Source organism: Gopherus flavomarginatus, chromosome 20 (assembly GCF_025201925.1).
Source record: "Gopherus flavomarginatus isolate rGopFla2 chromosome 20, rGopFla2.mat.asm, whole genome shotgun sequence".
Lineage (NCBI taxonomy): Eukaryota > Metazoa > Chordata > Testudines > Testudinidae > Gopherus > Gopherus flavomarginatus.
This window is the reverse complement of record NC_066636.1, coordinates 18,491,486-18,505,934: the sequence shown is the minus strand read 5'-3', so window position 1 is coordinate 18,505,934 and position 14,449 is coordinate 18,491,486. Positions and strand designations below refer to the sequence as shown.

Genomic DNA, 14,449 nt, shown 5'->3' with positions numbered 1-14,449 from the left:
GCCTGGTTCAAACAGAGCTTCCCAGAAATTCAAACAATGCAACAGACTTTGGTTTAAAAAATGGCGCTTGAATTAACCCTGGGTTTCTTCCAGATGCAGCAAACGGACAGGAACTTCTGTCCTGGGGACCCCAATCCTTGCAGAAAAGTGGGAGGGACTTTGGCCGACAAGTCTCCCTATGATTGATGGGCAGCCGTTCACATACATATAGGAACATCTCTTGTTTTTCCCACATTTCTCCAGAATGCTTTTACCTTAAGAATAAAGGTGCTTGCTTAGAAGACGCTGGATGGTAACTTATCACACCACTCTGTGCATAGCCCTCAGAGAGAAGGCAATGCACATCCGCTTGCAGACTGGCTTGTGGGGATCTCTGTGACACTCGGAAAAAGTGAGAGGTGGGATAGGACAAAAGGGATGGAACCAGCCAAGCCCAGTGAGAATGGCCACGTACCTTGGACCTAAAGGGTGAGAGATGGAGGCAGCTGGGATGTACGTTCATTGCATAAATTAACCGCAGTTAGTGCCTTCAGTGCCGGGTCTGCGCAGATGTGTCCTTAGACGCACCGAGGCCCCCCTGGAACGATGTCACCCGGACATGGTTCTGCCCTAGAGCGGCTGCTCCTCCACCCCTCTACCGGTTGTATGAAGCAGCAGTCCAGAGGGTAGAAGTGTGAATAGAGACCTTTGCTGTTACCAGCACCGAGAACATGCCTGTTGGAAATGTCCCCAAGGAACATTCCCTGGGGATCCTGGCCTGAACCCTCAATCCCTTCTACCCCCTTGGTATTCAACATCCCAAGAGCAGTGTGGGGCAGTACCTGGGCCAGCCTCAGATAAAGCTTTATCTAGCAGCTAGAACAGTGAACCGAGAGCCAGGACATATGGGTTCTAGTCCGACTTCAGAGGTTGTGGTGTCTAGTGGCTAGAGAAGTGGGGACTGCGAGCCAGGGACTTCTGCCATTGACTCGCTGTGTGATCACTGGCAAGTCACCCCTCCTCTCCGAGCCCCCGTTTCCCCACTTGGACAACAGGGATAACGATACCGGCCCACCTCCCAGAGAGGTTGTGAGGGCTTGATTCACTGCTTGCCGAGATCTCAGGGACCCTCCCCAGAGAGAGGGCGATCGCAGAGCCTGGCTCAGAAGAGAAGAGAATCTAAGAGAAACCTAACGCTGTAACAGAGCTGCGTTTTCTCCAAACAGAGCAGGCATTTTTAAGACAGCGTGAAGGGGGGAAACAGGGAAGATTAAACCCATGACTTTAGCCCGTGTGACTAGCCAAGGGCTAAGCTGGCCTCTTCTTCCCAGACCTCCCGGCCACACGGCAGAGTAATTATTAGGACCCCCCAGGTTTGTCTGACGCAAAATGCACAAATTGGTGTTTATCGGCTGGCGTGTGCAGGGTAGGAAAGGTGACTCAGCAGAAAAGCAGCACTGGAAGGGGGCCGGGGAAGGACTTGGGGTTTATTTCCCAGAATCACTGAGTTTGCAGGTTACATGAAGCTTTTCCCATTCGCTTGCCACAGTCCCCACCCAGCCGCCAAACATCCAGCCAGCTCTGCCCACACATGGCCCCGTTGTGCCAGCGCTGACAATCATAGAATATCAGGGTTGGAAGGGACCTCAGGAGGTATCTAGTCCACCCCTCTGCTCAAAGCAGGACCAATCCCCAACTAAATCATCCCGGTCAGGCCTTAAAAACCGGTAAGGAAGGAGATTCCACCACCTCCCTAGGTCACCCATTCCAGTGCTTCATCACCCTCCTAGGGAAATAGTGTTTCCTAATATCCAACCTAAACCTCCCCTGCTGCTACTTGAGACCATTACTCCTTGTTCTGTCATCTGCTACCACTGAGAACAGCCTAGATCCATCCTTTCTGGAACCCCCTTTCAGGTAGTTGAATGCAACTATCAAATCCCCCCTCATTCTTCTCTTCTGCAGACTAAACAATCCCAGTTCCCTCAGCCTCTCCTCATGAATCACGTGCTCCAGCCCCCTCATCATTTCTGTTGCCCTCCGCTGGACTCCTTCCAATTTTTCCACATCCTTCTTGTAGTTGGGGCCCAAAACTGGACACAGTACTTGAGATGAGGCCTCACCAATGTCAAATAGGACAATAGTCTAAGTGCTAGTGTAGACAGGGCTACGCCAGGCTGAGAGCAGTGGCCTCGACTGGGCCAACGAAGCTCGGGGTTGGAGGAGGCTCCGGTTTCTTCATCCCTAGGTTAGTGGTGCTGCTGCAGCCCGAGGGAAGAGCAGGAACAGCCCAGCACGGCCAAGGCCGGTCAATGCCACCAGGCCTTCGACGCACTCAGAGGAGAGAAGAGTCCACACCTGGGGCATTCTGGGCTGTCAGAGAAGGGACCTGGTATAGGCCACATGGGAGCAGGGCCCTGTCAGATCAGGCCAATAGCCAGAGCTGCTTGTTTGGGTCAGACGTGGACATCTGTCGACACGCACATCTGTCATATATACTTATACATGCCCCATTACTGTATTTATCCTCACAAACCTGTGAGGCAAGGCAAGGCTATTTTCCTCTTTGTACAGACGGGAAACTGAGGCACAGAGCAGCAACGTGACACAAGGAGTCCGTGGCAGAGCAGGTACCAAGGTCTCCCAAGCACTGCGCCATCCTACTGCTCCAAAGAGCCATGACATGCATGGACATGTTCAGACATGCCTGCACATGCATGAAGCACACCTGGTTTGCACAAGCACCCAGAACATCCGTGTCAAGGCATGCCAACATGGGCACGCTTGCACAGACAGATGTGCCTGCAGACACGGGTGTGCAAAGACAAACATCCACGTGTACCGACACTCCTCGGCTGCAATGCACATACGCACAAGCACAAACTACACAAAGATGGGAACCTCACACTCACCTCGGACTTGGGAACAAACACACCCGATACGTTCACACGGCACCACGAGCCACCAACTCGCGGCCTGCAGAGCATCAAGGATCCAGAGGCCAGGGGAGAACACGTCCAAAGAGCTCTTGTAAAAGTTTATCAGTCCCTGGCACAGACCCTTTGACCAGCCGGGGCCCTATCTGAGGGAGGCGTGTGGCTGTTTACGCACACAAGTACCAGGCGCTCAAGGAATCCCGTGGCCAGAGGCTTTATCTGGGAGTTGGGCCCCATGCCAAGGCCTGAAACAACAGTTGTCCCATGGAGTGGCCTGGCTCTGAAAGGGGCTGGGGGGATGAGACACCAGAGAAGTACCAGATGGACCTGCCGCCACCTCTGTCGCTGCAGACCCAGCTCAGGAGCATCCTGCTGCCAACGCCAGAGATGATGCTGATGGGGCCAGGCTCCAGAGTGCTCCGCTGGGGAGGTTGGTTTGCACCCAGCAGCTCCCCGACAGGCCACGCAGATCGCCCACTCCGCCTCCCTGACGGAGGAACAGTCGCACGCATGGACAGGCACCCCCCCCCCCCGGGGCCTACTTCCTTGCAGGAGCCCACAGGGCTAAGCTTCCCGCTGTGCACGCTAAAGGGGGAGTGGGGGAGGCAGGAAAGGGACTTGCACATAAATGGGGTGCTCTCCCCCATGGTACTTCTACTGCAGCCATCACCGTGGTGTCAGGGCACGAGGAGCAGCGCCTTGGAGGCAGGCAAGAGAGCCACGTGAGCGCAGGGCTTTGTCTACACTAAATTCGTACCCAAACTTAATCTGAATTAAAGTGGAATAGCTACTCTGGAATAACTCCAGGAGCGGACACTTTTATTCCAGAGTACGAGCCCCCTGATTCTGAATTAGGTCTGGTCTACATAGTAACACTCAGGAACATTAATCTGAATTAACTAAAAGATGTGAATTTAAAGAGGGGATTCGTTAAACTGCATTAAACTCCTGCGTGGATCCTCCCGTTCAGAATTACAGTGGCCTTAATTTGAATGAGTTGACGAGGTCATGGAAGCGGGGGCGGGGCACAGATGGGACGAGGGCAGTACAGGGTTGTGGATGGGTGCGGTGCAGATGGGAGGTTGATGGACGCGAAGGCGGGGGGTGCAGGGTGCAGACAGGAGTCGGGGCACTGCGGGGGTGCAGACAGGAGCACAGATGCATTGCTGGAAAAGGGGTGGCGGGGGCAGATGGGCAGGAGTGAGCATGTCTGTTAATCTCTTTTTCAGGCAGACTCGGCTTCACTTGATTGTTTAGAGAACCCCCCCTCCACATGCGCTTCTCTCCTCCCCCCCATCAGTCGGTGGGGGCAGGCGGCCCCAACCTGCCTGAGCACAGGCTGGGCCCCACGGCCACAGCTGCCGCACCGGAACGCACCTCGGGCTGGGCCTGATTGGAATACCCGTCCTGCCCCGACCTGCTCGGCTCCGATGAATCTTCCACCTGGAGCAGGGAGGAATCCGCCACTTGGCAGAGCAGGGATCATCCCTGCCAGGACCTATCTCTCTGGTGCTATGGAGGCGAGACGAGGATGAAGGGGAGAAGAGGAAAGTCGTTCCAATCTGCTGCCCAGCCCACCTCACTCACGTCGGAGGCTCCCAGCTCTCGGAGCACACGTGAATCTCTGAACTAGGCCTCGGGGAAGAGCTGCTGAATCCACCCAAAACCAGACCCAACCCACCCATCTGCAGTAGCATTACGGTAGCACTGAGAAGCCCCAACTGAAATCAAGGCCCCGTCGGGCCGGGTGCTGCCCAGACACAGCAAGAGACAGTCCCTGCCCCAAAGACCTCACAGTCTGAAGAGACACAGGGTAGGAAGGGAAACTGAGGCACAGAGCAGGGAAGGGATTACCTAAGACTGTTCTAGCCCTGCCTTTCTTGCTGTCTCTGGAACCCCCTCACCATAGTATTGAGCACCTCACAATCTAATGTATTTATTCTCATGTAAGGCAGGGCAAGCCATTATCCCCATTGGGGAAACTGAGGCACAGAGAGACTGAGTGACTTGCCCAAGGTCACAAAGGGAGTCTGTGGCAGAGTACCTGGGCCATCCTGCCTCTCAGACCCCTCTCCTATGTCCCAATGCAGTGGTCTAGCCACTAGCCAACACTGTCACTGTGTGTTGGGCTGGCTTCTCTCTTCCCATGTGCCTCTCCTTGTGGTATCTGGCCAACAGCTTTGGGATCCCACCTCCCACAACAATCCTAGAGCTGGCTCCTGGTATGAGGCTGGGCTTAGAGCACATGGCTTGGCACCTGGTCTGGGGCAGATAGGGGAAAACAGATCTGTGCTTTCGCCACGACTCTGAGCGCTGGGGAGTGAAGGAGGAGGATGGGTGGCTCCCACCAGGGGCCCAGAGGGACTGGGACAGAGCGATCCATGTGCCAAGGCCTCCTTCCGTACCCTGAGCACCTCCAGCCAGGGGCAGGCACGGCTGAAAAGTGGCAGGCTCCCTCCGAGAGCCAGGCAGGGCACGGCCGCAAGGACTTGCCTTAAATGGAAGATTTGCATTGGCTGCCCTCCCTGCTCCAACCCTGCCCGCTCCCAGCCCTCGGGGAGGCCAGACTGGCCCGAGTTGCCCTGCGCCTGCCAGGGGAGCTCTGGATTTGGCCCCAGACACTCATTGTAAACCCCACGCCGAGAACAGGAGCGTACCCTCCTCTCTGGCCAACTGAGCCCCCCCATCTACCCCAGACGCCCACCCCTGCTCCATGCTCAGAGCGCCCCGGCCCCACCCACATCAGCCCCCAGACAGAGGCAATCCTGGCACAACGGCGGAGCAGAGAGGCGCCCTGGCAGAGCTCCATTTCCTTGAAGGAACATTGTGGGTGGCGGGGAGAAGGAGCAGCAAGCCAATGACTCAGGTCCCTTGAGCCTAGACTCATGGGGCTCATTTCTCCTTTCACTTGCCCAGGTGTAAACCCGTCTGCTATTTCAGCTGGCTGAAGGGATTGGCACATGGGGGGCAGGCAGCAGAGGGGAAGAGAGACTGGGCAGCGAGATCCAAGCTTGTGGACCAGAGCAGGCTGGCTGGGGCAGGATAATGTGCCCAGGGCAAGGCCAGGGAACACCAGGGGTGAGTTCACCTCACTGTCGGGCCTATTCGTCTCCCACCTGTGCAGCTTTGGTGCCAGTATAAATCCAGCTGTTTCAGTGGAGTGGCTCCTGATTTACACCGCGGAGTGGAGGATCAGGCCTGGGGCTGCTTGACTCTGTTGAATGCCAGATACTGATGGTTCAGAAAGGGGCCACGTTCTCTCCCCGGATGTCAGCGCATGGAGGCTGGCAGAGAGGCTGGCTCGGTGACATTATGTGCAAAACGTCACTAATTCCGGTGCAATTCGATGTCCTGGCAGGACGCGCTGGGCCCAGCGAGTTCGTTTTGCAGGAAGGGGGTCAAGACAAACATGTTGGCACTGGCCTCTGGTTGCATCCCGGCGTACTAAATGCACTAGTGCTCAGAGCAGGAGGCTTGGGGGCCAGGACTCCTGGGTTTTATCCCTGGCTCTGGGAGGGGAGTGGGTTCTAGTGGTTAGCGCACACAAAGAGGAGCCCTGACTCCTGGCCCTGGGAGGGGAGTGTCACTTCAGGTCTGTCTACACTACATGCTAAGCCTGGTCTCTGACTCAGGTCTGAGCCTAAGCACCTGCATCTGTCCATCCACAAACCAGTCTGACTCGGCTCAGCCCTCAGGACTTGGCTCCTAGGACCCTGCTGAGGGGGTGGGTCAGCACTAGAGTCCCGCTGTGACTTGGGGCCAGTCCTTCTGCAGCATGGGTGCAGCTCAAGCCACAGACCCCAGCGGAAGGTCTGCGTAGCGCTACATGGACACCACGAGCCTGGTCTGGGCCTCTGACTCCCAATTCACTCCAGAGAAAGGCAGAGGAGAACCAGGCCCAGGGCTGATGATTAAATATCTCCTTCCTACCCCACCTATCTGCCCTGGGCCAAAGTCACAAGTGGACGCAGCTCATGGTGGTTTCAGCGAGACCAGCAGGGCTAGATCCGTCTCATCCGCTCCTGGGACGTCCCGGGGGCAATAAGGCTGATCTAGCTGTGGGCAGGGAGTGAGAGTCCATTCCGCCTCTTTGGCCCGGCCACTCAAGGTCTGTCTATGCTGCAACGCAAGCCCAAGGGGAGTAGAACCCGAGTTGGCAGCCCCCGGGTTTGGTAACCTAGGGCTTGAATGTCCACACTGATCTGTAACCCCAGGTTAGGGATTGTTGAACCCAGGATCCCAACCTGCGTCTCCACTGCATTACATGGGCCCGGGTCCAAACACCTGGACCCCAGCCAGCTTCCCTTCAAGAAAAGCAAAGGGGTCCATGTCACGCACTCATTCCAGAGCCTTTCCCTACAGCCCAGCGCTGCCGAACGCTGAGCCTGATGCCAGTCGTGGGCCAGCTCAATCCACTGACCCAGTAGGGTGACCAGACAGGAAGTGTGAAAAATCAGGACGGGGGTTGGGGGGGGTAATAGGCGCCTATATAAGACAAAGTGCCAAAAATCAGGACATCTGGTCACCTTATGACCCAGTAACCCTGGTGCCATCCCATCAGACAGCCAGGCAAGCAGAGAACGGGAGCGAGGAGTGGCAGTGACTTGCACAATACACTGTTTTATTTAACCGCTGCAGTCGTCTAGCAACTACGGGGCTGGTCCGACACGAACAGCAGGAGACGGGTGAGGGCAGTGCCAATGGGTGTGACTGCACTGGGGCCTACTGTGCCAAGACAGCTACTATAGCCAAGTGCCAGGGATACTTCTATTGGCCTCCTGGACTAGCATCTGCGGGGGGGGGGGGGGATTGGTGATCAGTGGTGATAGCCTCTGGTCGTGAGATTCAAATGTACACCAGGCATGTTAGTTTCGTACTAATTTAGGGCTTGTCTACACCTGGAGTTATTCCTGATTAACTATTCCCGATTCACTCCCTGCGTGGACACACTTATACTGGAACAAGGGCCTGTCTACACAGGGACATGCAGGAAAGTTAATCCTAATTAACTGAAGGTGGGAATTTGAAGCGGATTGGTTAAAAGTCACATTCGATCCCCGTGCAGATGCTGTGATTCAGATTTAAAGTGGTCTTCCTGCAGTTTAGTTTAATTAATTTTGGAAATGAATTAAGATCAACTAAATTAAGGCCACTTGAAATTTTTGAACAAGGGTGTTGACACAGGGGTTTAATGTGGTGTAGTTAATCCTCTTTAGATTTACACCCCCACCTTAATCCAAATTAATTTCCCCATGTAGACAAACCCTTAGTCCTAATTTTGCCTCCAGGTGGGTCTAAGGCTGAGAATTTGGATCGATTCACTCATGGGTGCTGTCGAAATCCAGGCCGGTTGTGCAGACTGGACCGGATCCACACTACAAGCCGGATCACTGCTTGGCATGTGTGGAAAGCACATCCCCACGGCTGCTACATCCCCACCATGGCTTTGTGTGTGTGTGGCACAGACTGGGCCTCAGCATGGAGCTAGACAGGTCTGGCACCACCACTTTGATTTATAGCAGTAGCCCCTAGAAACACGAGCCCTGATCCAAGCCAGGCACTGCATATCCATGCAGGGACAGTCCCTGCCCCAAGGAGCTTACAGTCGAAATAGACCAGTCAGCTAAAGGATGGGAGGGGAAACTGAGGCACAGAGAGACAAGTGGCTAGGTCACAGCAGATCCGAGCCAGGAACAGAACCCAGGACTCCTGAGGACCCCCCCTCCCCAGCTTAGCCACTAGGCCACACTGCCTCTGCCACACCCTCCTGAAGGTCAACAAACTCAGGCTGTCGGCAGGTGAAGCAAAGCTGAGCAGACTCTTCTCCGAGACGCACTGGTCCAGGAACGCTGAGCTCTGCCCCCTCCCGCCCCCCCCCCCCCCCCCCCCCCCCCGCACACACACCCCAGATCTAGGCTGCACAAAGAGCTATCCAGATGTGGCCTCCTGCTTTAGCTCCAGGCTAGTCCTCCTCATACCCCCTTCATCTCATCGGAGATTGAGCAATTCCTATTCGTATTGTTCTGTGTAGACAATTATAGCCTCCATTCACCTCCCCCCCACCCCTGCAACCCCAGCCCAGCCTTCTCTTTCCTGGGGGGCCATTATAAATTTAGTTCCCGGCTTTCACTACCACAGCCTAGTGAAAAATCGCAAGCGTCTCCTCTTTACCGAGATCAGCCGGCGGGTAAGAGGGGAAAGCACATGTTCCGGGTTCTCTTGCTGGTTTCACTGAGACATGGGGTCCCTGTTCCGGGTTATCTACAGATTAGATAAGGAGGGGGTGGAAGAGGAAACATGTGACAAGACAGACAATAATACCGTGAACCTTTGTAGTGCTTTCGACCTGCACTTTCAAAGCCACAGAGGAGGAAGGATTTGCACCTCCACTTTACAGAGAGGGAAACTGAGGCACCACAGGGCACGTCACTAATCAGCAGCAGACCCCAGGAGTCCTGTCCTGTGGTCACTAGACCGTGTCTATTTCCACCCCCTGTCATAGCAGCGAGTGATCCCATGGGCCATACACAGCTGTAAGAGCAAGTCCGGTTCGCAATGCCAGGGCCCTCAGGAGATGAACAGTTCTCCAACCGCCCCCCCCGCACGGAATCACTCACGCCTGTGCGAAGAGGCTACCCTCCCGACTGGATATAGGGTGACCAGATGCCAACACTAAATATTGGGCTGCTGTCAGCCCCGCTCACAGTCCATCTCCACTCTGCCAAGGCTCCACTCCTACTCTGCCCCAGGCCCCACCCTCTCCCCCTGCCCTTCCTTATCCCCCTGTCTGCTGCTGGATTGCTGCCTCCCTCCTCAGTCCCCCACCTGCCACTCGCCTCCTCGCCCACCCAGCCCACCGCTCGCCCCTACAGCGCTGACTTCCCCTCTGCCGGGTGGGTGCTCACCCATCTCCCGCCTCTTCCCTCCCTCGCTCTGCCCCCATTCCACCCCTTCCCCCAAATCCCTGCCCTGCCTCTTCTCCACCTCCTCCCCTGAGTGCACCACGTTCCCACTCCTCCCTAGAAAGTCCTAAGTGCCGCCAAACAGCTGTTAGGCGACAGGAAGCACTGGGGGAGGGGGAAGGAGCAGGGACACGGCATGCTGGGGGAAGGGGGGAGAGAAGATAGTGAGGAGGAGGGGACTTGGCTGCAATTTTTCCCTGTGGGTGCCCCAGCCCCGGAGCACCCATGGAGTCAGCGCCTCCCTCTGACTCGCCTCTTTACCCAAATATCAGGACAAATGACGTCCCGATCGTACATTGATTGGGACATGGGACAAAGGGTTAAATATCAGGACATCCGGTCACCCTAACTGGGTAGCAGCTACACCCAGTTAACCCTGGTGTGCAGCAGCTGAACTGATCAAGATGCCGCCTGGCTGCAGCCCCTGGCCAAACCTCATAGCCCAAAATTCCTACATGCCAGTAAGTCACCATGGGCAGACCCCTCTGCTCGGCTCCCAGCGTGTGCGGGAATAGAGGCACCTGCAGAAGCAGCTTTTGTGTTAGCTGGTCATGGAAACAGAACAAAAATGAATAGAAAGAAAACACCCTTCTCCCCCCGAAACACACTCAAACCGGTTTAGAAGTAGCTGCACTCCAGCCGTCTGCCCTGGGGTGACCTGTCTGTGCACAGAGCTGCCGCGTGGACCCAGGCAGCCCCCTCACAAACGGCCGCTTTGTCCCCCCCTACGCTCAGACCCCGGGGACTCTTCAACGGGGCAGCCGCTAACAAGGAGACTCACAAATTACATCTGCCTTGGAAACGCCAGCTCCAAGCCACCAACACAATTCACGATTCGGCTCTGCCGGGCCAGACCCCCAGCTGGTGCAAATCAGGACTGCTCTGCTGACGTCAATGGAGGAACTATTCACATCAGCTGGGGAATCTGAGGCGGGGAGAGACAGGGGCTGCTCCAAACAGCAGGTGCTGCAAAGCAGAAGGTCCTTGCTCCCACAGGGGAGAGATGGAGGAAAGGGATAAAGAAGAGGGCAAACAGGGAAGCGAGCAAGAGATGGAAGAGATGCAGGATACAGGGCAGCAGGAGCAGAGGAGGAAGCTCTGCTGACCTGGGCAGAAGGAGCAGAAAAAGGGGCAACTGGGGTTTGGCTGCAGTGAGTCCATGGAGGGTTTGAGACACATAGGAAACAATTCTGAACCACTGATGTGAGTAGCAGGGGTTCTGGGGGGGCCATGGTGAAAATCTGGGCATCTGAGCTCAGGCAGCAGGGCCTGGCTTACTCTGCATTCAGGGTGAGGGGATCAGAGGCTACAATGGAGGAGAACGAGGTTGTTCTGGAAATCAGGTTGTTCTCAGCTGGTGGAAATCAGCACAGCTCTGCTCTTTGCTGTATCTCGTGATAGAGCGACACTGATTTCCACCAGCCAAGGACCCAGCCCCACGTTTGTCACTCGTTAGTGTGTGTTCCAGCTCTGCGTGTATTTTCTTTGCACCTCATCTTCCTCTTTGGGATCCTGATTCAGATCTCACATCACTGGAGTCACTCCGGATTGACGCAGGGGTGAGAAGAGAACTGGGCCTCTGAGGTCTGTGCTGTGTCAGGCAGTGTGGAGACAGAAGTCACATCCAGGAAAGTACGCCCTGACAATCCACGTTGAGTTTGCAGGGACTGTCTCTTTCCTTTGTCTCCGTACAGCGCCTAGCGCATTGGGGGCTGTGCCGCTGACTGAGGCTTCCTACTGCAATGTCATCAGTCATCCCCGGATCCCCCACACCGTGTTCTCACCCTCAGCCTGGGAGAAGGGGATGCAAAGGCCTCGCTGAAACCCACCCGTGTGCTCCTCACCCCCACTGGTAAATGCCTGAGGCTGTTCCTCCCGCAACTGCTGAAGGAGAAGAAAGTAACAGTCCACAAAGCAGATCCCCCCCTCCACCCCCCATCCTGCTCTTGCAAGCAGAAAATCTGCTCAGCCCCAAAGACAGAGCATTCCTCAGCCTGCCAAAGGCTCATTGTGCCCTGGCCCAGCCGCTGGCATTTGCAGAGCTCGGCTAAATTCCATTAACCCTCTGCAGGGCGCACCGGACTAGCCGGGCAGTACTGATTCCAGTCAGGCTCCCTCTGACCCGTCACCCTCCCACGCATCGGCCCCATGCTAAGTGCCCTCAGCGTCACAGTGAGCCCTCCTGGGCTTGGTGCCTCGTGCGTTAGTCCAGTTTTGAGTGGCTACTTTGGGGCAGCACTGTCCCAGCGGCACGGCCTGGCGGCGAGTCACAGCTGGGACATCCCCGTGCCGCTGGCAGGAAGGACGGTGAGATGCAATCAGGGGAAGGGATGGAGCGTCCCCTCGGCATCTAACCGCCCTTCACGAGAAGGCCAGCGAGCTGCACACAGGCCTTGTGGTCATATTCAGGTCACCCCTACTCCAGACCAATCATTCCCCTTTGCCTTTATAGTCCTGGCCTAATGGCATTAGGACTCAAGAGATCTGGGTTCTGTGATCGGGCTGCTCCACTGCCCTAACGCTGTCCAGCACAAAGCTCTCTGGGTACGTCTCCACCGCAATGAAAAACCCGCAGCGCCAGGCCTTGGAGCCTGAGTCGGCTCAGGCTGTGGGGCCAAAAACGGCAGCGGAGACATTTGGGCTTGGGCTGGAGCCTGGTTTCTGCCACCCTCCCCCTCCCAGCATCTCAGAGCCCAACCTGAGCATCTACACGGCAATTATTAGCCCCCTGAGCCAGCTGACCCAAGCCAGCCGCTGCTGGGCTGCGAATCTTTGATTGCAGTGTAGACGTACCTCTGCAACTATTTCCCCTCCCATTCTTTGTCTATTGAGGCCAGGCGCTCGTGAGGATAATGGGTGTCTGTGTGTCACCCAGCACAAGGGGAGCCCTGCGACTATCTTTTCGGTCTGTGTTTATACCGCCCCTGGCACCAGGGGGTCCTGATCTGCGTTTGTACCGCCCCCGATCACCAGGGGGTCCTAGGTTCTATGGGAACACAAGTAAAATATTATTTAGTACCATAATGGAAGCAAACCTGCCCCAAATCAGGGATGATTGGATCATCCATTTTGGCTCAGCTCACTGTAGTGATCACAGCCAGATAGGAAATTCATATCCAGGTGCCTCTAAATATCAAGTGGTGTCTGGATCCCATGGTTAGGTCTTGGCTCACCTCTAAGGCAAACACACACAGCCTCTCTCTTCAGAAGCCAATGGGCCAAATCCTCAGTTGGGGCAAGTTAGTTTTGCCCTCACTAAAGTCAACGGAGCAATGAGGATTTATTCCAGCCAGGGATCTAGCCCTGGTTTTCAAAGAGATGGGCCAACCACACGATATTCAGCTAAGAACTGAAGGACCGAGTTCTGCTCTGATGCCTGCCTATCCTTTTTAGTCCAGCTGGGGTAGAATCCTAGAATATCAGGGTTGGAAGGGACCTCAGGAGGTATCTAGTCCAACGCCCTGCTCAAAGCAGGACCAATCCCCAACTAAATCACCCCAGCCAGGGGCTTTGTCAAACGAGGCCTTAAAAACCTCTAAGGAAGGAGATTCCACCACCTCCCTAGGGAACCCATTCCAGTGCTTCACCACCTTTCTAGTGAAAAAGTTTTTCCTAATATCCAACCTAAACCTCCCCCACTGCAACTTGAGACCATTGCTCCTTGTCCTGTCATCTGCTACCACTGAGAACAGTCTAGATCCAGGGTAAAATCAACCTTGCTCTACCGACGCTAGTTTACCCCAGCTGTGAATCGAGCCCTTTGACGTCTGAGCTTTGCACAACCGCAGTGAGAATTGAGGCTGCACCCATGTGGGTCTGAAAAACCAGGCTAGAGATGGCAAGATTTCAAACACGCATCCACCCCCAGCCAAGAATACTGTGAGAACGAGCCTTCTGCCTAGCGTTTCAGCGCTTCTCCTGCTGGCCCCCGGGGAACAGCAGAGGCAGCACTAAATGTCTGGTATTTAATCAAGATCCTTTCTTGCTACTGTGTGGAACAATGGGTGCCCAACACGTCGCATCGGGTAGCAAAATTAAACCCTGCTACTGAAAAATGCAACACAGTTTAATTTCCCCGTTAAGTCCTTGGGAGGCCGTGAGAGCCGCAAACATGCCCAAAGGCAGTGAGTCACTGTGTTTATTCTGCAGGGCTGTAGCAGAGCTGACAAGAGGAGTTTCTTCATAGATCCACAATTCTCAAATCAGACGGGACCCATGGTGATCACCTAATCCCACCTTCTGCACAACACCAGCCAGAGAACCTCTGTGAAATCATTCTTTTTTCAGCTGGAGCATCTCTTTCAGAAGAGATGGCTTGAAGAGGTCTAGGTTGGATATTAGGAAAAATTTTTCATTAGGAGGGCGATGAAGCACTGGAAAGGGTTACCTAGGGAGGTGATGGAATCTCCTTCCTTAGAGGTTTTTAAAGGCTGGCTTGACAAAGCCCTGGCTGGGATGATTTAGTTGGGAATCGGTCCTGCTTTGAGCAGGGAGGTGGACTAGATACTTCCTGAGGTCTCTTCCAACTCTAATCTTCTAGGATTTCAAAATCGCCAGTGACAATGGAGAAAC

At 55.2% G+C, this 14,449-nt stretch overlaps 1 protein-coding gene across 2 annotated transcripts in view; it reads right to left on the bottom strand.

Annotated features, from left to right (window-relative positions):
- Nucleotides 1-14,449, bottom strand: part of CDC42SE1 (CDC42 small effector 1) — a 55,737-nt gene that overhangs the window by 38,877 nt on the left and 2,411 nt on the right. Inside the window, exon 1 of one of the 2 annotated variants that reach the window (XM_050930653.1) lies at nt 11,406-11,635. The exons of the other annotated variant lie outside the window; for it this stretch is intronic. The gene's annotated coding sequence lies outside the window, so the exon portion shown is untranslated. Of the gene's footprint in view, nt 1-11,405; nt 11,636-14,449 lie in introns of those variants that run through there. 2 annotated transcript variants of the gene reach the window in all.